This window comes from Cavia porcellus, unplaced genomic scaffold, assembly GCF_034190915.1.
Source record: "Cavia porcellus strain 051 isolate PalLab524CR breed Dunkin Hartley unplaced genomic scaffold, mCavPor4.1 scaffold_1, whole genome shotgun sequence".
NCBI classification, from domain to species: domain Eukaryota; kingdom Metazoa; phylum Chordata; class Mammalia; order Rodentia; family Caviidae; genus Cavia; species Cavia porcellus.
In genome coordinates, this window is record NW_026947484.1 from 220,720,922 (window position 1) to 220,746,938 (window position 26,017).

At 36.9% G+C, this 26,017-nt stretch overlaps 1 long non-coding RNA gene across 1 annotated transcript; it reads left to right on the plus strand.

The window, feature by feature from the left end:
* Positions 1-3,323: 3,323 nt before the first annotated feature.
* On the plus strand, positions 3,324-25,393 carry LOC134471320 (uncharacterized). The gene is made up of 3 exons (XR_010040698.1): positions 3,324-3,581; positions 19,734-19,827; positions 25,008-25,393. It is a non-coding gene; the product is annotated as an uncharacterized LOC134471320 (long non-coding RNA).
* The last annotated feature ends 624 nt before the right edge of the window (positions 25,394-26,017 follow it).

The following is a 26,017-nucleotide window of genomic DNA, read 5'->3' on the forward strand; positions in this document are numbered from 1 at the left end:
AAACCAAGGAGTCATTTCAAATGCAACACCATTGACCTGCGCCATCAGCCTTCAGAGAGCATCTATTGAGGTTGCTAAGACGGAATATGTAAAGAAAAAGGAAAAAAACTCTAGAACAGTAGGCCTATGTACTGCCTACTGTCACAGATCCTAGAGGATTCTCTGCAGGTCCTGCTTCCTTAAGGCACCAGTTTGTAGTTAACAGCGTAGGTTAGTGTGCTATGTAATCTTACCTGCTTTCCAACTTCAAGCAAGACAAGCAGCCAGAGTCTCCTATGGTCAGCTTCTGTAGGGCAGGGAAGCAGCTCACTGTGCCATAAGGTGTCATAGGCAGGAAGTTCCCCAAATGTACAAATCCATTTCTGAACTTGAGCATGGGAAATAATGACAAATGCCTACTGCAGTATTTCTAGACTAGTCTTTGTTAAAATATTTTGGGATGAGGATGCCCTCAGCACTTGTGATTTGCTTGCACTGATTTTTGCATCTTGCTCTCTGATGAGATGTGAGTTGATTTTCCAGTGATACCACAACCCATCAAATCTAGCTGCCATCAGTTGTGTCATTTTATTATTTATATACAAGTACTGGTAAAGAAATGCTGCCAATTGACCTATGACTTGTTAAAGGATAGGTTTCCCAAGTACAAAGAACAAAATGATCATGTAAATTTTAAGTAAGCACATGTTGAAGAGTTCATTCAATTTATTAATTAATGAGGCAACAAATATGTTAAAGCCAATCTAAAGTGTACTTAAGAGGCAATGTAATGGATTGCTGGGCTGAATTTAAATAAAACACAATACTTGTTAAGTCAGACAAGGCTACAGACATAATCATTAAGCTTCTCCATGTCACAGGACAAAAATTACTTGCGTTTCTCTAGGACCTAAATCTGCAAACTAGACTCTTCCCTACAAAATTGTAAATTAGACAACTAAATAGAAAATCAAAGCTGGCACAGCGTCTAATCATCTCATCATCTCTTTGTCTATTTCTAAGTCTGAAATATTCTTGACAGTTTCAAAGCTTTTAAACCATTTAGAGTTATATTGGAGTTTAGAATAGAGTTTTATCATGTATTAGTCTTATACATATATAAAAAAGACTATGCTAATAAATTGGAGAGTTTTATGTGTTTGCATTCAAAGCCAAACTCTTATAATTCATTTTTCAATTCAGAGTCATGGAAATTTATATTTTTTTCCATGTAGTATTGTTCTCTATTCTGTCAGATTATGGCAACATAGTATTTCTTTTAAGCATTTCTCTCTTTTCTCAGGAATTTTCTTCTGGAACATGACACTCATTCTATAATTTTTGATAGTAAAGTATTTTCAATATTCTTGAAGCGTCAATATAATATTACAAAGCAAAATTAACAACCATAGTTATACCTCAGAGGGCCTTTAAATATATGTCCTTTGTGAAAGTTTATTCTTTTAATGATTAAGTTCTTGAACCCTCAGTCAGTGATAACCACACCAGTGCTGCTTCCTTACTGAGAGAGAGGGTAAGATATCTTTAATTGTTAAGACACATTCTAATTTCAGAGATGCTATAATGTAAGATATACAAATTAGAATTGATGAAAGACAGACAACTTTAGCTAGACCTACGGATATATAGAGACGTAACTATGTTATGTTTGGAATTTGTATTGTGACTGGACTTTTTATACTTTCATATGAATATACTTTTATTATATATATTATATATATTTTTAGTAAAAGATCACTTCTTTCCCTGGATTTTAGCAGGACAGTAGCTACCCAGCTACTTTTAAATTTTCTAACATTCCTTACTGAAAGGGACAACCATGTGATTAATTTTGGCCAGGGAATAAAAGCAGAACAGCTGTTTACAAGTTTCCTATCTCATTTTCAAAGAAAGCTTTTCCCCTCTGCTTATTGTCTTGGCTTATTCAGTGAGCCTGCATGAGCACACGGTGCCAGGAAATCAGGCCGACTCATGGAAATGAAGTCACCCTTCACCATTTAAAAACAAACAAGACAACAAAGAAAAAGAAGGAACAAAGTCATCGGATGACTCCACAGGGCAGAGATTTTTACCTGCCTTGTCACACGGGAGAGTCATACATTATTTGCATTGTTCCTTTGGGAGGGTATCTTTGCTATACTTGCCTTGTCCACTTACCCATATGCTACACTGATGCTCTGAGTCCTAGATATTCTGCAGTTTTTCCAGAATAGTTGGAGCTATCTTTATAACTCAGGGGAACAGACTAGTTAATTCTAAAATAAAGCAGATCTGAAAATTTCTAATAATTAAAACTCCATAAAACTGAAGCTTTTATGGTTTAAGTAGGGAATGTCCCTCAACAAGGACTCATATATTAAGGCTTGATATCCAATGCAGCAATGTTCAGAGGTGCATTCTAGACATGTGATTGAGTCACAAGAACGTCAGTGTCATTAGTAGATTACACCAATGAGATAATAATTTGATGCTGTTACTGGGAAGTGATGGGAAGAGGAGGCGGGGCCTAGTTAAAGGGAGTGACTCATGGGATGTGATATTAGGAACTATGTCTGGTCCCTCATCCCTCTCTTTCTAGTTTTTTAACCTCTTTTTGCCTCCTGGATGCCATGAAATGAGCAACTTTCCTCCACTGCTACGCCTTGGTGTCAATCAGCCAAAGACTAAAATCTCTGATACCATGAACCAAAATAAACGTTTCTTTCTTTAAATGGATTCATGTCACTATTTTGTCATAGTCCCAAAAAACTAACACAGAAACTGAGTCATCTTAAACTCTGTATCATTTTAACTAAACCTGAATATTCCTTAAGCCCACAAGATGCTACTGCTGAAAAAACAATTGGGATTTTTTTAAGTGTGTGTGTGGTTTTTTTTAAACATTTTGTCCTCTGTTTCAACACATGAATGGGTACACGTCAAATAACAGGAACCCTAGAAAGAGATTATCACAATCTTATTCCTCAATGATCAGTTCTTAGTCTATAACAGTGCTCTGGATTTATACCTCATGCTATGGTTGATACACTGTGACAACTTGAGAAGTCTAAAAACTAACTAAGTGATTCAGCAGCTCTACATCCTGAGGTACAGAGAACAAGCAGTGACCCTGGAGGATGTTGTTCATTGTGTCACTTGGAGAAGGTTGGAACTTTAAGTGAGTCAGCAGGAGGCCAAGGTCTCTAGTTTGTAACATCCTCAGCTTAAGCAAGAGGTGTGAGTAAGCAGATGGTGTGAGTATGACACCCACCCCAGGGGAGCAGCCTGCATACAATAAAAGGCCAAGTGAGAGGGACGGATGGCTGCTTCAGAGGGCTCCAGTCTTCACCTTCAGCTTGGACATCATCTCCTGGCTTCTGGCACAGACTGTTTGGCTTCTGCCTGGGACTCTTCAGCGTTCAGCATAGACTCTTCAACCTTCCATCATAAAGTCTTCAGTGTTCCATCATAGACCCATCAGCCTCCTGATACAGACTTGCATGGGACACTGCAGTAAGCTCCAGCCCTTGTGCTGGACCCTTCAACCTCCAGTGTGTAGACATCCTTTGCACGATCCCTTATTCAACTTGTGGCTGACCACTGTAAGCCAATCTTGTAATTTCTTATATGGTTGTATATATTGTGCTGTATCTGTTTCTCTAGTTCCCTGACTGATGCAACTCACCGTAATGCAGCAATTCTATCTTGTCCATTTTACCCCAACAAGTAGACTGAGGTTTAATTTTATTTTTTGCACTTGACTTGGTATTGTTAGAATTTATAGCTAAAATGTCCTTCAAAGGTCTTACGTGTTCAAAGAAAGAGATTTGAAAGGTGATGCACCATCGAGGCACTATACAGATCAGTGGATTAATCCACCAGTGAGTATAGTTGAATGTGCTGTTAGGATGTAGCGCCTGGTTGAATGATGGTCACTGGAGACATGACAGGGGAAAGTGTATTCCTTCTATTTGATTCCTTACTTCTCTCTACCTTCCTTGCTGACACGGGGTGAGCAGCTGTCTTCTGACATCCCTTCCTAGCCTCTCATTTCTGCTTGAGAGTCAACCAACCTTGAACTGAACCTTCTCAAAACTGTCAGCCACAATAAGCCTCTCTTCCTTTAAGTTATGGGTTTTAGGTATTGCGTCTAGTGACAAGGAACCTAGCTAATACATAACACATAAAGGGGGTCATTTCTGTGACTGTACCTAGCCAGGCAGTTAAGAAGACTTTGGAACCTGTTTTCTAAGATTTGGAAATAACATGCTAAAGAAATCCTACAATGCTGTAACAATTTGATAAGTGATTCTGGTTGAAGTTCAGATAACCAGAATGCTAATAGGAATGCAGACAGAAAAGGCCAGGATCAAGAAATTTCAACTGGAAACAAGGACATCATTCGTATGTATGCTAATTTCTGGCATAAAATTTGTCTACACATTTGCCCATGTCCTGAGATTTTTGTAAGAGACTGAGATTAAAGACAGTGGACTAATTAATCTGGTGGTGGAAATTTCAAGGCTGCTCAATGTTCATGCTATGCCTGGGTATTAATGACTATTTTTAGCCAAATCTACATGAAAATCAGGATAAAAAAAAAAGCAGAACTGAATGATTTTAAAAGTTTGTAGTTTCACCAGAAAGATGGAACCTACAAAATTGGGACCCAGGAAAATATGGTTGTTGAAAAGCTTAGCATTAAAAAGGAACCAAGTACTTTGTATCTCTATAATAGGAAATACGATTTTTTTACATTTTATTTTGAAGATAGTAAAATAAAACAAAATAAGACAAAACAACGCCAATCAAGACAATGCAGTGAAATTGGTACAGAACTTCAGAGCAGTATACCAGGATAACAATAAAGGCTCCCACACTATATCTTGTTATTTTCACAATAGTTGTCCATTCAAAATCAATTATAGCAAAATCAAACCAAAAACAGAACCCTATAAAACCAATCTGAAGTAGGTTCGTTAACAGTATAGGAAGCAAAGCAGCAAACTGATAAATTTGGAATTTAATTAGCTGAGCTCAGTGACCACTCTCGTGGACTCCTGTTGTAGAGTCCCACTGAGTGGCTCTGAACTGGAAAGTTACACAGCTTTCAAAACAGACAACCACAGAGAGACACCCTATTGGAAACAATTTAGCTAGAATCTTACATTAGTTTTTGGTTGACATCTGTATCCTGCTTCTTTGTTGAGCAGGTTAATTTTTCTTTTTGTGAGTACAGTTCATTCTGTTTTCCTCATGGGATTGTACTCTGAGTAATTTTCCATTCTCCTGGGTCAAATACAGGGCACTATTAAATGCAGGGCTCAAGATGGCATCAGTTATGCCAAGCTAGAACACAATCAAACCAGAATATTGAATAGAGCAAACGATTAATCAGAACAAAGCAAAACAGTGAAAACAATATTGGTCTTCAAAGACAAGATAGAATGCAATCCCTCATATTTGCTCTGTTGCATACTGTCATCCTCCCAAGAGATACTCAGACCTCTGGCCCCAGATCAGCATGAAAGTTTGATTTATTTCACTTATAAGTATGGTCTCTAGTTGCATCCGTTTACCTATAAAAACCTCAAGCTTATTCTTATTTATAGCTGACTAGTTCTCCATTATATAAAAAATCACATCTCTTTTATCCATTCCTTGGTTGATGGGCATCTGAGTTGTTTCCAAGATTTAGCCATTACAAGTTGTGCTGCTCTAAACATGGGTGCATGTACATCAATGTGGTATGACATTTTTTATCATTCTGAGAAAAGACCCAGGAGGAGAATAGCTGAGTCAAATGGATTTCTAATCCTAGTTTGTTGGGAATCTCCACACTGATTTCCACAATGGCTGTACCAGTGCACAATCCCACCAACAGTGGAGAAGGGTTCCTTTCCCCAGCCCCTCCAACATTTGTTAATAGTTGATTTCTTGATGATAGCCATTCTTTCTGCATTCATTCTGATGGAATCTCGGTGTTTTTTTAATTTGTATTTCTCAGATAACAAAGAATATCGAACATTTTTCATATATTTAGTTGCCATTTATATTTCTTCATCTGAGAAGGGTGTATTCATCTCAGATGCCCATTTTGCACTGGGTCTTTGAATTTGGGTGCATCTGATTTTTTTCAATTCTATATGTTCTGGATATAAGTCCTTTGTCTGAGGGACAGTTGGTTAAAATGTTTTCCCACTCTGTGGGTTTTCTTTTCATTCTGTTGGTGATTTCTTTTGATGTGTAGAAACTTTTTAATAAGATGAGATCTCAGTTGTTGATTCTTTGAAATACTTCCCATGCAGTGTGATTTTTATTGATAAGCTCTGCATACCCCTATGTTTTCTAGATTTCTTCCTACTTTTTCTTCTAGTAAATTTAGTGTTTTGGTTTTAATATTTAGATTTTTTCATCCATTTTGACTTTAGCTAGTGCATGGTGATAAATATGGGTCTAGTTTTAGTCTTTGTGGAAAGCCAGTTTTTCCAGCACCATTTATTTAAGAGGCTGTCTCTCTTGCCACGGACATGTTTGGCCTCTGTCATAGATAAGGTGGCTGAGTGTGTTTGGAGTTATATCTGCATCTTGTAATCTGTTCCATTAGTCCTCAGGTCTGGTTTTTTTGCCCATAATATGATGATTTTATCACAACAGCCTTGTAGTATAATTTCAAGGCAAGAATTGTGATGCCTCTTGCCTTACCTTTGTTGCCCAGGATTGCCTTTGCTAATCTAGGTCTCGTCTGTATCCAAATAATTTTAGGAATGTTTTCTCTAAATCTATGAGGTATGCTAATTGCTATTTTGATTGAAATTGCATTAAATCTTTGTAACAATTTTGGGAGTATAGCCATTTTCACAGTGTTGGTTCTTCCTATCCATGTGCAAGAAATATCTTGCCATTTTTTAGATATCCTCTTTGATCTTTTTTTTCAGAGTACAGTAATTTTCAATATATAGATCTTTTATTTCCTTTGTTGGATTGATTCCTAAGTATTTCATTTATTTTGGATGCCATTATGAAGGGTGTGGTTTCCCTAAATTCTCTCTCAGTGAGTTCATTGTTTGTGTACAGGAAGGGTATTGATTTTTGAGTATTGACTTTGTATCCAGTTACTTTACTGGATTTGGTTATTAATTCTAGAAGACTTTTGATGGAATTTTGGGAGACTTCTATATAAAGTATCATGTTATCTGTGAAAAATGATAATTTCACTTCTTCTTTTCCTATCCTTATTCTTTTTCTCTCTCTCTTGTCTAATTGCTCTGGCTAATATTTCCAGAACTATACTGAATAAGAATGGTGATACCAGTCATCTCTGATTTGTTCCTGTTTTAAAGTGAAAGGTTTCCATTTTGTCCATATAGAATGATGTTGGTTGTTGGTTTGTTATGGATGGCTTTTATCAGCTTGAGATAAAGACTATCTAATCCAATTTTCTGTAGTGCATTTATCATGAATGACTGCTGGACTTCATTAAAAGCTTTTTCTGTATGTATTGAGATGATTATGTGATTTTTGTCCTTGGCTCTGTCAATATGGTATATTATATTTATTGATTTGCATATGGTGAACCATATGCTGCATTCCCGGAATGAATCCCACTTGGTTATGATATATAATCTTCTTGATGATTTGATGCATTCTGATTGCTTGTATTTTATGGAGGATGTTTGTACCTATGTTCATCTGGGAGATTGGCCAGTAGTCCTCTTTTATGAGGGTTTTCTCCGATTTTTGTAATAGAGTAATACTTGTCTCCAGGAATGAGTTAGGGAAAACTTCTTCCCTTTCAATTTCATTTAAGAATTTGAGGGGTATTGGCATTAAATGTTCTCTAAATTTCTTTTGTAGTTTAGCTATGAATCCATCAGGACCTGGGATTTTCTTTGTGGGTAAGCTTTTTGTTTAAATTTTATTTAAAGAGGAAAAAAAAGGCAAAACAGAAAAAGGGTGTAAATAATACAGAATTTCAAAAAAAAACCAGTAAGAAATCACTAGTTGATAAATTACATATTGCCCTCTTAGAAATAGTTGTTCAAGTTACAAAATTAAAGCATACAAAGTGAACATTCAAACAGTGAGACTGCAAACAGTTCTGTTCAACAATCCAACAAAAACTTAGTAATATGGTTATCAAGCCTACACAGTTAAATATACATGCAGTTACATCCTTTAGAGCACTTTCCTTTCCTCTCTTTTTTATGTGGGTAAGCTTTTTATTACATTTTGAACTTCATTAACTGATATTGTTATTCAGGATTTTTATATCTTTTTGATTCAGCTTTGGTAGTTCATACATTTCTAGGAATCTGTCCATTTCTTCTGTGTTTTCCAACCTCTGCGAGTAAATATTTTCAAAGTATGTATTGATGATCATCTGAATTTCCACAGGGTCTGTAGTGATTTCACTCTTTTTATTGCTTATTACATGGATTTGGCCTTTTACTGTCCTTTTTTGAGAAGGTTGGCTATGGGGTTATCAGTGTTGTTTATTCTTTCAAAGAACCAACTCTCTGATTAATTGTTTGTATTGTTTTCTTAGTTTCAATTATATTAATTTCTAACCTTTATAATTTCCTCCTTTGTATGGGCTTTGGACTTGACTTGCTCTTTTTCTAGAAATGTTAGGTGCATCGTTAGACTGTTTATTTGTGCTCATTTTGTTTTCCTGATGTGAGAATTCATGTTCCCTCTTAGGACTACTTGTATTGCATTTCACAGGTTCCAGTAAATTGATTGTAGATATTGTTTATTTTCTTCTTTAATTTCATCTGTGACTCACTGGTTTTCAGGAGAGTGTTATTTAATGGTCATGTGTTTATGGGCACTATGGTTTTAAGGGCAGAAATAAACAGCCCTAAAGTCTCAAAACATACTATAAAATCATTAGCTGAGGTAAAAAATAATTGAAGTCTAAGACTATTGCATTATAAGAATTAATAATAATAAAGATATAATAGAAAATGCACCTCCCCCACAAGGCACTATACTGAAGTTTCTTAGTTTTCCAGGTAATAGTTTCTGCTCCAGTTCTGGTTGCTTTTGTCTCTTAGAAACGGCTGGTCACTGTGACGCATAGCTGGTCACCATGGTGCACACTGTATAAACTAGTCCCCAACTGACAACCCATTCTACCTCTCTGCTTCCTGTTTACTTACTCCATATAACCCCTCGACCATCAGAGATCAGGGTCTGATATTCTGGGAATGATCCCAGTCAGGGCCCATCATTGTAAATCAATTTGCCTCCAAATCCTGGCTGTTACATTACAATATTTTTTTCCCAAGAATTTAACCTAGATGTTTATTTCAAACTGTGTCTTAAATAAATTTCAGGTGAAATTTGTGTTCTAATGTTATAAAGCATTAAAAAATAATGATTATTTTAAATAATTCAGTGATAGGGAAAAGTTTCCAAATCTCCAAGAAAATGTAAAACTTGTTTATGTTAAATGATTCAGAAATTTAGTTGCTAGAGCAAAACATATTAAACACAAGTTTAAGCAGCATTAGAACACATTTTTGTAGTATGCATATACTATATGTATAGTTTGTTTTATATATATATATATATATATATATATATATACTTAGATGACATTATATAAAAATTCATTTCTAAAAATCAATAAGAAATAGGGTATGCATAAAGGGAGAAATACAAATGACCAAAAGAGAAATGAAAAGACTCTCAGTCTCACTAATAATGGGGGAAATGCAAATTAAAACAACACTAGCTCATCCTTGTCATATATCAAATGGGCAATCATTAAGAGCTGCATAGGCTGGAGTAACTCACTATAAATGGTCTGTAAATGGGTTCAGGTACTGAAATGTTTTTATCATTTTTACAATGAGTTGGAGGAGCCTTCAGCCCAGACAACACCCAATCAGTTGTTTGTCAGTTCAGAGGTTTCTGCTCACATCAGGGTGTAAAAACAAATTCTCCTGTATATGAATCTTACACTGTGATAGAGTCTGAATATTTAATAGGGTATCTTGGATTAAACATACTCATGACCTTTGTATTAGAAGTTTCATTTTGGAGAATTTATCTTGTCGAAATGCATACATGTGCAGAGAGAGACAAATGTATGCTCACAATAGCAGAGTTTTCATTTGTTTTTTTGTCGTTGTTGTTTTTGTTTTTGTGTTTTTCTGAGACAGGGTCTCATTATCTATTCTAGGCAGGCTCACACTTCTGGTTCATCTTCCCAAGTGTTAGGATTATAGGCATGTGCTACCACAGCTGGCCATAGTTTTTATTTTTTAAATACTAAAAATCACTTAAATATCTACTAATAAAGAAACAGTACCCAAGTTGTGTATTCAATCCCAGCACTGCAAAAAAAAACTACTTGAATATCAAAGAATATTATTTTTAAAAATGAAGGAAACGTGTCAAATGAATATATGTTTATAATGTATTATATTAATGGAAATAAGAATATGTAGAACATAACTTGCTTTATATTAAGACCTATGTATGTATACACACACAGGATGTATATCCTTTGTGTCTGTGTGGGTATGCAGACATAGGCCTAGAAAGATAGATTCCAAAATGTTATACATAGTTATATTAAACTTCTAGCCAAAGTAGCTCTGTAAGCTACATACACTGCCACCCATTCCCTCCTACATAAAATTAATAGGTACACATTTTTAATTCACTAAGAAGACATAGCTATGCTAAAAAGCAGAATAAATTTCCCTGCAGTCCAAAAAGCAATGGAAGGACAGAGAATTGAGAGATTCAGCTTTACTGGGTTTTCCAACAGAAAATCACAAAAGCAGCCAGAGATACGCTAAGGCAGTGTGATGGGAAAAAGAAAGGGATGGGGGCCGGCGTCACTGTGTGAAGCTGAGAAGGGCGCCCTCAGGAAGGAAAATCACCAATGCAGAACTGTGAGTCATGCTCAGGTCCTGAGGCAGCCGAGGGCAGCAGGAGAAATGCAGCGTTAGATCAGAGCTAAGATGCCTGCTGGTTCACATACAGTACCTGCAGGAAAACTCAGGTTAGCAACTAGAGACCACATTCACCACAGGGGACCCTAGTAGGTCATGGGGAGGCTACCACAGGAAGAAGTGAGCTCCAGGAAATAGAAACACACACACACACACACACACACACACACACACACACTTCCTACACCAGACAAGTTTGCACACTGAAATACAGAAAGAAACATGACCATATGACTTTGAAAAAGTGACCCAGTAGTTTCACTTTTAGCTATACTCTGCAAAGAAAAATCTATATGGATACACAAAGAGATATAGACGAATATCTCCAGTATACATTGTTTTATAAAAGGATAACAATTGGAAATAATCCAAGGGTCCATTAACAAACGATGGTGAAAGTAAAGAGGGATGTTAATCCAACAGATTACTAAAGAGAAGTTAAGGGTGACGATTTTTCTGGATTAGTGATGCTCTCAAAAAGCGTAGCGTCAAATAAAAAGAAAAGTAATTTGTAGAAAACTACACACAGTATGTCGCTTATGTAAAAACTGGCATATATTACTATTGGTTCACTGGATAACAGTTGAAAACACATGAAGGATACAGACCAACTTTGTGGTACTAATTGCCTTTGAAAAGGCATGAATAATGTGATGCATGTGAACAAAGAGGTTTCAACTTTTTTTGCAATGTTATATTTACTTTGAAAATTCTGAGAAAATGTGAAAATGTGTTATATTTGGTCATTCTGAGTAGTTACTAGTTATTGTAGCTGCTTGCTACTTTTTTTCATGGTTTAGTTCTTTCAAATCGTTTTGGAGAAGAAAATTAAGTGAGTCAGGGTAAGAATGGAGAGTGAATGTGAGAAAGGGGAATTTCAGCTTTTACCCTGATATTTCTGAGATAGGGCACTGAATGAGATGCAACAGTTATTTTAGAATCTATAACTTATGCCTAAAGATGAGCAGCTAGAAATGCTAATTTCCTTACTTTCTAGGGACTGCTAACCTTTGAAGGCCAAGAGCCTTTCTCTAGGATATACAAGAAGGCAGAACGAGCTCCCTCTCCATTTTCAATCCCTCTCAATCAAGCCTTTCTAGAGAAGCTTGGGCAATTGGCAGAATCCTGGAGGAAATGTTGCAACTGGTTTCTCCTTTTCCCTCCAACCTTTATTACTCAGACAAGGTGATGGGGCTCCCAAAGAAACGCTCATAAATACTAGGAGAACTTGCACGCAATGGAGGCTGACATTCATATAAAGCTTTAGCACGGAACTTGCAGATTGATATTGGACATCTCAGGTGGAGCGGAAGAGAACTGGGAGAGAAGCTCCATATAACTCTGGTGTTTTCTCCTTTCTTATATGGGTCTAGTTCTCTCTGCCCCACTAGCTCCATTCTCTTGGATTTTTCCTCTTATTACTAATAAGAACTCATCAGCTGCTCCCAGGACACTTAAACTTGTTTGAAGAGAAGCGTGCAAACCCTTTGCACTTGCTGGCACTGGGAGATTGCAGAGGCTTCAGAATCCAACAAAGCTCAGACCAGTGTAGCCCCCAGCTCTGACCACTGCAGGTCCCCACAGATCACCTTCACCTCTTGGAGTGAGAGTGGAGTCTACCTAACCCCAACAGAGTTCATTAGCTCTCTAGGGCCTACTATGCCTTCGGGAAGGCTTCACTACGGCAAAGTCCTATTTATCTGTGAAATGCCATGTGGAAATGCACAAATCATTTGACTATAAAACAACCTGATATGTGAACTGACCAAAATCAACTTGACCACAACTCCTTGATTCTTTTTGGCAAATTACAAGAACAACTAAATCAACTGTTAACTAGTTAACACCAACCTCACTACTAGGCAGTAATAGGACAAAGGTCAAATCCTGGCAGATCTGTATCAGACAAACCTCCATAAAAATTGCAGGCACCAGAGAATTAACAGTATACACTGCCAATCAAGGAAGTCACAGTGGACCTCCAGGTCCTCCAGCTCTGTATGACCACATGCCCTGGGCAAAATTTTGTCCTTTCCATTCAGAATCACGCAGGTAGAAATCCTCCTAAATAACTGGTTCTCTGCTGGGGTGATTTTTGCCCCACAGCGTTACTTGGAAAGATCTGAAGACATTTTCATCATCACAAGGAAGCCAGTATATTCCTGGCATTTGGAGAGTAAAGGCCAGGGATACTGTTAAACATTCTGCAGTACACAGGGCAGCTTCTACAACAAAGAATTATCCTAGTCCAAGTATCAGCAAGGCTGAGGAGGAGAAATGCTGTCCCCAAGCAACAGCTGGACACAGAAGCAATTAGGGACCAGTCTCTGACACCAATTCAAAGAGGACAAGGTACAAACCTTAGCAGATTTTGAAACTAATCAAGCAAAGGTGGAGACCATGTCATTAATATTTTAACCAATCTATATAATTGAATACTTTTATTTCACCAGTGAGCTCCCTTTCCCAGCACTTATCATGCTAATTAACCAGTCACTAGTTTTACTATGAAGAAAGGTTTTTTGACATCAGTGTGCTAATTAGTAAAGCTGAGGTTGTTGATTAAGCTACAGATAGCAGAGAGCATGGCATGTTCAGTGTTTAGGAAGTAGCAAATATGTCAGCTAAATGAGAGTGTCAGAACATAGCAGGAGGCCTCAGAATAATGTTAGGCTGGTAAGGTGAGCTTGTGCGAGGAAAAGCAAACTTAAGTGGCACCTGGGTCACACCTACCACAGAGGCGATGCGTGTACAGCAGGCACTAAGTTTTAAACGCTGAGAGCCCTCTCTTTGCTGTCCACTGTGGGGATGAGAAACACCAGCAGAGAACAGGCATGTTTACCTTTACTCCCAGGTTGTCAGCCTGACTGTGCGGTGGAAACATCTTGTCTATTTCATAGAGCTGAATGATTAATTTCCTAAGTACTTTGTGATATTTTCTTCTTTATTTAGCATAAATCCTGCCTGGAGTGTTTCTAAACCACTAAAATGTCTACGTATTCTCCTGTGGAGCTTCTCTACGACCACCCAACAGAGAGGGGAAAAATAACCTTAGAAATTTTCCTCCAAAGGAAAAACAGGAAGTATATCTTTATGCACTTAGACATGAAGGTAGTACACCATAAATATTTTCCCTGAACTGATAAAAAGCTAATCATTAAAGAAATAACTCTTTAATCAGAGTTGAAAAATCAAGACTCAAATACCATAGAAGCTTGGAATGGGAAAGTCACCTTAAACATACAGCTTTTCAAAATAAGACAAAAACAACCTCTACCCCAAATTGGAAAAAAAAAATTAATCAAGAAAATATCTAAGCCAGGCATGGTGGTGCATGCCTGTATTTCCAGCCCTTGGGGAGGCTGGGGCAGGAAGATTGCCAGGAGTTCGAGACCAGCGTGGGCTACATAGTAAAACCCTGTCTCAAAAAAAGAAAAAAAAATCTGAAATTTCTAGCACAATAAAGCTGTTAGATAGTTGGTTGAAAGGATCTTAAATCATATTTATCTTAGTGGATGGACTGAAATCATTTTATCAACATTCAAACGTATTCTAGTGGGGAAGAAAAAGAAAAGTTCGTAGTAAATAAATTACTACAGGTCTGATAGTCAGAAACGGTGCCATTTAAGAACTGAAAAAGAAAATGTACTCAGAAGTCGGAACTCATAGAGATAGAGACCACTAAAACATTTTCAAATGCTTTTTCATAAATGGAATGAAAGATTTAGTGAGCTTTGATCAAAATGATGAAGCAATTTAAAGAGTTTGCTATTATGTGCTCTACAAATAGCTGAAGCTAATTCCTGACCACTCGGTTAGGGTAATCCGGAAGACTGGACAGAAGGGATGGAATATAAAAATAGGAAGAGTATTCTTCAGGCAGTATAAGTTGGTTTTCAAAAATGTTGATTAAACAAAGATATTTTTGACTCTCTAAGCTCTCACAAAATTTTGACCCATTCAATCTTTATAATAACGATAATAAAATACTATTAAAATTACGTATTTACAGATGAGAAAACCAAGGTTAAGTAATTTGCATAAAAGTTCACAGCAAAAGTTTGTCACAAAAAAGGCCGGGGATTTAGCTCAGCAGCATAAGCACCTGCCTGGCAAGTGCAAGGTCATGAGTTCAATCCCCAGTACCGGAAAAAAAAATTTTTTTTGTCACAAATCCTCCAGAAGCATTAAGAAGCAGCCTTGAGAACAAACCCAACCTGTTTTAAATCTATAGGAGACAATGACTAAGATAAACAGATCACATAGAAAAACAATGACTCCATTTAGTTTGACTTTATTTTTTCCATCAAGAATGACTTTCCAAACTGGACATGATGGTGCATGCCCAAAATCCACATACCTGGGAGGCTGAGGCAGGAAGATCACTGAGTTCCAGACCAGTCTGGGCCACAAAGTGAGCTGAAGGCCAGCCTGAACTGATAGAGATACTTTCTCAAAAGGACAAAAAAAAATTATTTTCCAAAAACAAGAATGATCTTCCACCAGGTGTGGTGTTTCACACCTGTAATCCCAGCACTTGGGAGGCTGAGGCAGGAGAATTGCCATGAAGTTGAGTACAGTCTGGGCTACACAGTGAGCTCAAGGCCAGCCTGGACTATACAGTAAGAATGTGACTCAAAAAAAAAAAAAAAGAAAGAAAGAAAGAAAAAGAAACTCTTCCATCTGAAAAAGGTAGAACAAACATCATTATTAGGGAATTGAACACAAGATAAATTTAAAAGAAATCACCTAATGGCACTATGAATTCGGATCTCTATGTCCAAATAATGCAGGCTAAAATAACATGCAAGTCTTTTTTGTGTATGTCTTGTACTGTGAGTAACTACTTTAAAGATTATGGTATTAACTATTCTTTCATTATTTTGTTATACAATTTATTTTTCACTAAAAATAATTACATTAGAAAAATTAACATGCAAGTATGATTATTACGATCACCTCTGAGAAATCTTGAAGGGCGTGGCGTGAAGAACAAAACTGGGGATGAGCAGACATCCTGTCTTTCAAAAGTGAGGAAAAATGACTGTTGCCTGTATTGCTGGCAAGTGTTTGTAAACAGAAGGGTTCCTGAACAAGTTTATGAGCACATGGAAAGGGCACAGTGATTGCCAGAGTCAGCATGAGTTTTCTAAGCAAAAGAAATTCCAAGCTAACTGCGTTTCCTGTTAGGATGAAGTAAAAAGGTAGTAGATCTTAGGTGTCCATAATTTTCATTTATGCTACTTAGGAAACGAAAGAGCTCAGAAAAAACAAGTGATGAGTATCATGGCACATAAAGAGCAAACAGCAATGAGATCCAACCACCCACGCTCTTGACCCGAGAGCTGGGATTTCTAAACTGGGTCAGACTGCTCGAGACTTTTCTCCCACACATGTAGCACTCCCAAGAGCCAAACTTGACACTAAAGCTAACAAAAGGAGAAATCAAGGTTGGGTAGGGGGACAAAAGCTAACAACTGATGTGGTCAGCATAAATCAGGCCACTGGCTGCCCCACAATGTGCACCCCACTTGCATGAGTGATGTTCCCTAAGAATAAAACAGAAAAATAAACTTTAAAATAAATGCCATCTGCAGAAGAACTTCATCCAAATTGTGTTTGCAAATGCATTTCTCAGAAATCTGAAGGGATTCCTAAATCTGATTAACAGGCCAGAATATCTCATGCATAATTAAGATTACCTGCTGATAACGCTAATGAAAAAAAGAGAGGTAATCAAATTAAAGTTATTATCATCTGACTGAGGAAATTATGAGTTAACAGAAGGGTAGCAAGCCACAGGGCATGGACAGAAAACAAAGCCAAAGAACAAGAATTTGGCAGAGTTTATCCAATTTGGTCCAGTGTAGGAAGATATTGTCTCTGGCACTGATGATAAATTTTTGTTAATATTTTGATTACTGTCCCTCCTGTCTTTCTCATGAAACATATTACAGGGAATTACAAAATTTCATCTTTTTCCATAATATTAAAAACTGCTCATGAACACAATCTGATTAGCATCCCAACATGCCTTCACATGGAAATGCTATAATTTATTCAAGTATTACCTTATTTCCTAGATGGTTTTAATTTTTCCTAATTATGAATATTCTGCAAAAATGCAAAAGTTTTGCTCTGCTTTGTATTATTTTTATGGATGGATTTGGGGAATATAATTACAGGGCCAATGAGTACTGACATGTTAAAGCTCTTGACAGATATTACTAAATTGCTTTCCTCTGCTCTCATCAGTGTGATCAGTCTTCAAAACAATTAAACCTTTGATAATTTAGAAGGCAAAATTACACCTCATTTTAATTCACATTTCTTAATGAAGCTGAACATTTTTTCGTATGTCTCTTGCCATTTGATTTTTCTCTTATGTGAATTGTGGGTTCATGCTTTTCGTCTATTTAGTTTTAGTAATTTTGCTTATGAGTTTAATCATCTCTAATAGGTGAAGATATCAAGTACTTATATGTCCTATATTTGCCAAATATTTTTACCAATTTTTCCCCTCAATTGCATAAGTTGTTTCTGAATGCCTTACATTTCTACATAATCAAAATATTTTTGATTTTCTTTTTCTTTATGGTTTTTCTATTGCTTTTTAAAATGTTTTATTGTGCATACTAATAACACTGAATATTGGGTTGCACTGTGACATTTTCACATGCATACGATGTATTTCGATTCTGCCCATCCCCCACTGCTGTCACTCACGTGCCCTCCTGATCCCTTCCTGTTGCCTAAGTCTCTCACTTTCATGTCATCTTTTCCGCCCAGATTCCACATATGAAAGAAAATGCCCTACTTGTGTTTCTGAATCTAGCATATTTTGTTTAATATGATGATCTCCAGGTTTTCTATTACTTTTTAATTTAAAATCCTTCCTAACCCTTGGATTTAAAATATGCATTTATTTTAGAGCACATTTTGTTATGGTTTTATTACTAACATATAACTAATTTCAAGGATTTATTGTGAAAAGTATATACATGATATGAAATACGGCTCTAAATCTATCTTTTCTAGTTACTTATATTGCTGGTAGATTTGTGCAGCTAATATTGAATCAGTCTTTCCCAACTTTCTGACTTGTGATGCTTCTTTGAAACCTATTCAGTTCTTTTATACAATAATTTATTTGGGGCTACCTATAGTTTTTCAACAATCTATTGGTCTATTTTATTTATTGTTTTCATTATTAGAGTATTTTAGTAAAATCTAAATAGGGCTATAAATTCTCCATTTTGTAAATTTTTTATTTTCTCCAATTTGTCCTTCTAACTAACTTTTAAACAGCTTTTCTGGTTCTAAACACATCCCAGTGGAATTTTAATTATAATCTGCTTCATGAGAGTTAGCACAGAAATATAGTATTCCAGGAATCATATCTATTGGAAGGGCACTAATTTCTCAGGGCTCTTCCTAAAACCATCAATTAACGTGGTTTGGGGGCTTTGCTTAGTTAGAATTTTTAAATATAAGTTAATTTCCTAAGTCCTATGATGTTACTAGAATGATTCTAAAAGGTGGATTGGTCTAGAAACACGAATTGACTATTAAAAAAAAGTATATGAGCATTCTACTTAATCCAAACATTGTGGTTATTTTTATAACAAGGAAGAATGGACAATAGTGTGTCTTATGTGAAAATAAAAATATAGATCAGTGTGAATCTACCAATATTCTAAATCCTCTTAAGTATGGACTAAAGTGGTGAGCTGTCATTCTCTTAAGGTAAAGAACCAAAAAGTTGAAAGATACATTATTGAAAGTCAACTCGTGATTTAGAATCCATTGTACTTTTGAAGACATTTGCCAATATCCTTGCTAAGTGTTATTCAAGATTATACTTTATTTTAATGATAGGGAATTTACTACCTCCAGGACAATTTATTTCATTTTTGCAAAGCTATGATTTTTAGAAATTCTGGTACAGAATAAAATTAAACTCCCTATAACTTCCCAGGTGCATAAATCTTAAATCCTACACTATCAGAAATGTATTGTATTTTTGTCTCTGTTTCTTTCTTTTTTTCAGTACCAGGGATTGAACTCATAACCGCCTGCTTGCAAGGCAGGTGCTTATGCCACTGAGCTAACTCCCCAGCCCCTGAAATGTATTATATTTTTAAAGAGGTTCATTACACAATCTCTGAATCTTTTGTTCTCCAGGCTAAGCACATACAATAGTTCACTGACTATCTCATCCATAATGAGTTTTCTAGTCTTCTACTATGACTTTATCAGGCAACACTAAGGAGTTTATCTAATTTGAATGGGTCAGAGGTACAGATATTAGCAGCTGTGGAGTAAGGAGACCTTTGCAATATCTCCCTTGAAATTACCACAACCAACCTCAAAAATCTGAGTTGCAGAAACCCATCAATATACTCCAAAGACAATATGGTCTTAAATCAAATACTGTGAAAGGAAATTGGTGACTAGAATTCATAAAAGAAACTGAGTCCTTAAGTTCTCAAGTCCTAGAGTTACCAAAAATATCATCCAACATCAAGTTTTCTTCCCTCATTGCTTCTCAAGACCTTCAGAGAGGCAGATACCAAAAAGCCTTGGCGGAACCCAACAATATGGGTTGAGGAAGAGTTGAAAGGTGCACCAAGATCTCTCTCATGAAGAAATAGGTCTTGTACGAGGCTTGTGTGTGCCTCACTCCCAGAAACCTTCACTTGCTTGTGATAAATCAATAGGAAGAAGAAGGCATTCTTAACCAAACAAAATGACATTTTCTTTACTTTTATTTTTTCCTAGTCTCCTTTCATCTAAAAGCTGAGCTGTAGAAGAGGTGGCAGAAAAGGGGAGCCTGACCCAAACCATGTACTCACCCACCCAGCTGAAGAGTGAGGTGAGTGAGGGGGTAGAACAGGTCTTGCCATGGCAGCCCAAAAGCCAAGGGCGAAGCCTGCATTGGGAGGAGACAAGAGGAGCCTGAAACAGAATTCTATTGAAAGCTTTAACATGCAAAAAATGACTGGAAGGCTGTGGGATCTGCCCAAACATCGCCAGTGGAACAGGGATAAAGTCTCTATTAGAACAAAATTAAGCAGTTTGTGTTACAGCTCACTGAGGGGCAGTTTCTCAATAAACCCTTTATAAAGCTGCCCTTCCTGATTTGCTTTACTTTGTGAAGGGCAATAAAAAAATCCAAAGACTCATTAGGACAAGTTCCAAAAAAAATACAAGATACTCATTTTCCCCCTAGCTAACTGTTGAAATTAGTTAGATTTCTGCTGTGTGCTGTTACTGTTAAACAAGGCCCTGAACACCTACAGTTTGAAACAGCATCTGCACAACTCCATGAGCCAATGCTACATTTCTATTTTGCTGCCAAAAACACTCCCCTTAATGAACAGGAAGCAAAATAGAGAAAATTCCTTATACTTCGAAACTCTCTCCCAGTAGCAATTGTGTTGTCAAAACTTCTTCCTGTTCAACTAATTGCAACACTAAATGTTCCATGTTCAGACCTTTGCATCAAATGACATCTCTTAGGTATCACCTGCCGGTCTCAACCGTGGAGGGGGGTGCAGTTCAGTGCTTGAGCATATGACTAGAGTGCGTGAGGCCCTGGATTTGATAACCAACACACACACACACCTACATACACACACACACTCACACAGAATACAGAAACTACTCAAGCAGACTTATTCAGTAATAATATTAGTAGTACTAGTATATAATAAGAATGGTTCACATACTTAGGAAGAGGAGGGATAAATCTGGCACAGAGAATACCAGAGTTCACCCACTCGAGCAAGCTTTCCAGATCTTCCCTCCAACTGTCTCTCATCTTGTTCTTTCCTTCTCTCCTTCATTCTCTGCTGTGTGCACAGGGTTGCATGGGACACCACACCCTGCAGAATGGAAACCCTAAGCTTATATTTCTCGATCTAAGAAAAGGACACACTTCTCTCTTTCTCAATGTTCAGTGTTCTCTCCACCATCCCAAGGAAGGACTTGGGTTGATGGATTTCCATCCCATAAACCAATCACTAAGGGCCCAGCTCCAAATCAGAATGTTTTAAATTCATTATTTTGTGCTTCCAGGGATCTTTTAATTCTCATATTCTCTGCCCAAGGATATTTTTGGCCAGCTTGTTGAGGAGGATTGGACATAAAAATGATATTTCAAATGCAAAGAGCAAAATTCATGAGTCAAACTATTCATGGTATTTGTTGTCTAAATATTGTCTAATATTTGTTGTCTAAATAATTCTAGAACTAAATGTTCTAGAATTTCTATTTTCTTTTTTACAGTCCTGATACAAGTATGCTAAATAATATAAATATTCTAGGAAATAATAAGAAAACTCGCAGAGATGGGGAACATGATTAATATGTTTACCTGCGTGAAGATGTAATTCAATTGATTTAGAGATTTGGCCTGTAGAGGGCGGTGAAGAAATAGTTTGGATGGGTCAGGGAAAGAAGCCAGAGGTAAGATTTTCCTACACAAAAGAAGAGATTATCTTCAGGGAAAGCAGGAACAAGGTGAGAAACCCTTCATGCAGAAGCAGACAGGCAAGAGTATTGCCTGGAACCCGGAAAAGGGGTTGTAATTCACTGAAAATACATGGGCATGGCAGAGCCTTCTTCATGAGACATACAATTAACAGGGACCGTGTTCTAGCACCTAACTTAAAGTAAACTCATGGTTCATTATGGGTGTCTGATGGAGCAGCGAACATTCTACTTGAAAATTTCCTACTATGAGAACAACTAATATGAGCAAATTACAAATCAGAAATCTAAGCACGATACCATGAATGACACCCAGAGGGAAACTATTCTAAAACAACAGGAGATATGCAGTCATAGTAGAGCTATGATACAAAATATAGTGTTTAACATTTAAAAAAATAAAAGAAGGAATTAAGTGTACGATAAAAGAATGTAAAATGAATGATATGTTTTAGAATGTAGTAAATTTAGCTGACTTTTATATTGCATTATGACAAATTTAGTAGTGTGAAACAAAACATTGGCTTATCTTTTTCTTATAACATAAAAATTAACTATAGTGACCTACACAGTTTAATCTTGACATAATCGCCCTCTATAAAACATGACTCATAATTTATTTTTCCGTGGATTTTAATAATACATTATGAAGTATAATAAATATATCACCATTTTTCTTCTTATAAAAAATAAAAATTTACTTTTTCTAACATAAATAAGTCTTATTTAGCTAATCCCTTTCACAGAGAGAGCTGGTTTTGACAATCGGTTCAGATAGCAGACATTTTTCATAAACCAAATGTGTTAAAAGTTTATACTGTGAGTTTCTAAAGATTGTAAGACAAAGCATTTGAAAGAAAATGCTACAATGTAAAACTGTTGAAATTAACTACACTATTTTAGATTCTAATGGTTTCTAAATACATTAAATAAAAATAGTGCCTATAAATGAAATAACAAAATTAATAGTCATTTTTTTAAGCCTGGTAAGGACTTTTCCTTAAACTTTTTTAAATTACTCTAGAGAGTGAAAAGCAAATAATTCTAATGACTACATAGCATATCTCTCTGTTGGGTAAGACTGTTTTGAATTCATTGTTTTCAATAAAATTGAAGTAGCACCTAATTGAATTATTGGCTCTTTGATCATTACAATTAAAATTTTATTTTATAGATACATGAGGACAGATCTTGTGGAATTTTTGGTATGTAAACCAGAAGTAGTCAAAAGAATTCAATAACGTTACTATAACAAAACTTATTCTAGTCACACCTTCTAATGTTCCCTTTCCTGTCCTCATCACAGTCCAGGAAGTTTATATTGCAATCCCAAGGAAAAGTTGGAATTCTAGCGAGTTAATTCCAATCTACCACTTCCAGTGCAATTCACTGCAAAAATAAAGACACTAAGATATATTTATAATTATGGGGAGCCAAGGGAGCCCTAAGTCGGGCCAAGATAAAGGCTCATCAGAACAAAGGCCTCAAACCAGGGCCTAACCTGAATTTTATCAATTCTTGAGAAACGGAGTGGCTTGAGGATGAATGACTGCGATGATGGGGAGAAATGCAAATGTACTGTGAGCTGAGCTATGTAGGAGGCTTGAAAACACCTCGGCAATATGCAGAGAGAAGGATACACAGAAACCCAATCTGCTAACACAGTTGAGGTAACATTTACTATTTAGGGGGCAGAGCTTTAGCTGTGATGTGCAAACCCTTGTGACCTGGGGAGTCTTGAGGCTGAACCCAGTTGACAGCACTGGAATGGTGGTTCCACATCCTGCCAGGCTCAATTGTGTTTTGACAGGAACCCCAGGGTGGGGAAACAGTGACTGTCACCTAGCTTCAAAGGTTGCGTATCAGCACCTCAACCAGCCATATTTATATTGCTTAGAGCCAACTGAAGGGAAAATGAAGTGGCTTAGCCAGCTCTGTACTTATCAGTACCAGGAGACAGGACCAGGATTAGCCAGAATAGAGGTAACTGCTCTGTATTCAAAGAGAATCATCCAGGTGGTCCTCCATAGCACCTGTTTTGAAATCAAGATTTCTGAGCACTAATATCTATAAAAATGAAAAAGATGCAAAGTAATGCTCAGATTTTTTCATTTTGGTAATAAATCATTTTTATCCCATGAAATCACAAAAAATCACAAATTAAACAAGTAAAAGCTCTATTCATATCACTTAGGGATGTAATTCCAATAAAAATCTGCTTTTTCCTTAATATTCACCACTATTCACATTTATATTTTAATAATTGCACATTAATAATACTTGTAATAATAATTGGACAAAAAATTTAGAACAGCCTTACATTATAGAAGTTGAATAAAATTTAAAATTTCAATTTCTACACATACTGTTCTAGCAGAGAACTATGATACAGTGATTGATAAAAGGGTTTTCAAAGATACGGTTTTCACTAAGGTAAACTTGAAGTAAAAATTCACTGGGTGGAGCAAAACAGGAAAATGAGTTAGAGGAAAAAAGAAAAAGATACACAATTTCCAAATGGTTAAGACTCATACATGTGTTTTCAACTAAAGATGGTATCAAATGCTTATGTTTAGATTCCACTGATCATCTTTTAAAAAGAAATACAATGGCTTTATTTGAAACGTCAGTATTTACATTACATTAGAATTATATTCTTTAAGATTTTTAAACTCATCAAACTGCTCTTGGTCTTACTGTAAAATATGAAAAGGAAAACACATAGATTTTTCAAATCCTTTTGAGATTGTGTGAGCAAAATCTTTGCAGACTAAGGCTTTAAAAGACAAGAGTAGTGCTTCTAAACCCATCTCTCATAAAAGACTACTTTTCTAAATTTACATCTTTTTGTACAATAAGTGGTCTAGCCGCACATGACTTCTTCACAACCCATCACATACAATTATCACCATGCAAATTCCACAGTGAACAAATTTATCTACATCTGTTCAGTGAGACACATACACAGAAGTGGCTTTAAAATATGTTGCCAAGCTTTTGACCCTCCTCTCTTTGAAAAGCAGAGTCCAACTTCTTTCCCTCTGAGTGCTGGATGGACTTAATGATTTGTTTCCCACGAATAGAATATGGTGGAAAAGCAGTCATAAAAAACTTTACAGCTTCTTCCTTGCTTTCTTTTTTTTGCATTGCTCACTCTGCAAGTCAGTGATCATGTTGTGAGGATGCTCAACTGTCTTTCTGGGAAAGTCTGGGTCTGGGTGTTGAGCATCTTCTAAAGGTCTGTGGGGAAAGCCTCGGTCTCCAGTGCAAGTGCTGTTGGGAGGTGACAGAACCATGAAGAAGTCTTGTAGAAGGTCCTTCGTTCATTGAACCTGTGCCCCCAGCAGAGATTTCAGGACCTCGATCTTTCCATGCTTTTTCCTTTTGCTGCCTGGTTGATGAGGTGAGCAGCTCTGCTGTGCAACACCTTCCTGCCATGGTGTGCTAATGTACTGCCTTGCCACAGGCCTAAAACAATGGAGCCAGCCAACCAAGGACTGAAGCCTCTGAAACCAGGAGCCGAGATAAATCTTTTTCTTTTTTGTAAATGGATTTTCCCAGGTATTTTGTCACAGTCATACAAAGCTGACGCACACAGCTGTCAATCAGCACATGGGTGAGTTATTTTGGAAGTGGATCCTCCTGCACCAGTCAGCCCTTTAGAGAACTTCAGCTCAGCCAGACACCCCGACTACAACCTCAGAGAGACCAACGGCCAGCTGAGCAGATCCAAAACTCCTAAACTACACAAACTGTGAAATAATAAGCACTTGTTGCTACTAAAGCTGTCAAGACTGAAGACAATTTGTTTTGCATAAATAGATGATAAATAAAGCCACTTGTCACATGCTTCAGTGTTCTGGCCATCACTTTGAACATTTCTAAATAATCTCAATTTTAGTACCTGCACAGATTAACAATCAGTTTCTTTGCAAAGCTTTAAGAAAAAGGATGGCATAGAGTCATGAAGTAAACCTTAAGCAGCAGTGCCCTTGACCTCCGATGATGGCCTCATGCATGGTTGCTCTTACTTTTGGGGTATGCCTTTCTCACATGTTCTCCATTGATATCCACCTTCTTTCTTTCTAAACAATTACTTCTGAGCTTGGCACCAAACCCAGCCTAGGAATTGTGGCCGGAGTTACAGAGACATGTGGCATAAAGTATGGAAAAATCTCTATGGAGGGAGCTTCTTTCATGAAGGGTAGAACACATGGCCGGCACTAGACTTTCATAGACTCTGTGGCCCGTCCTTCAAGTGCCACGCAGGCCCTGCTTCTTCTAGGAAGTCTCCCGAATCAGGCTAACTGGGCACCACAAGCTTCACTCTCACTGCCCTGTGCCTTCACCAAAGGCTCCACGGCTCCACCTCATACCAGCTGCCCTGTCAAACTGCAGCCCCCAGTAACTGTCCGACTCTGACCAGCTCCCTTCTTCCCACTGCACAGCGAGCCCTCAAGGGCCTTTCCTTCTACCTCCCCAGGTTTTTCTGGAACTTACATCACTGTATGTTTGCTTGCTTAGCATAAATGCAATTATACAAATGAATTCTTTTCATTAAAACATAGTAT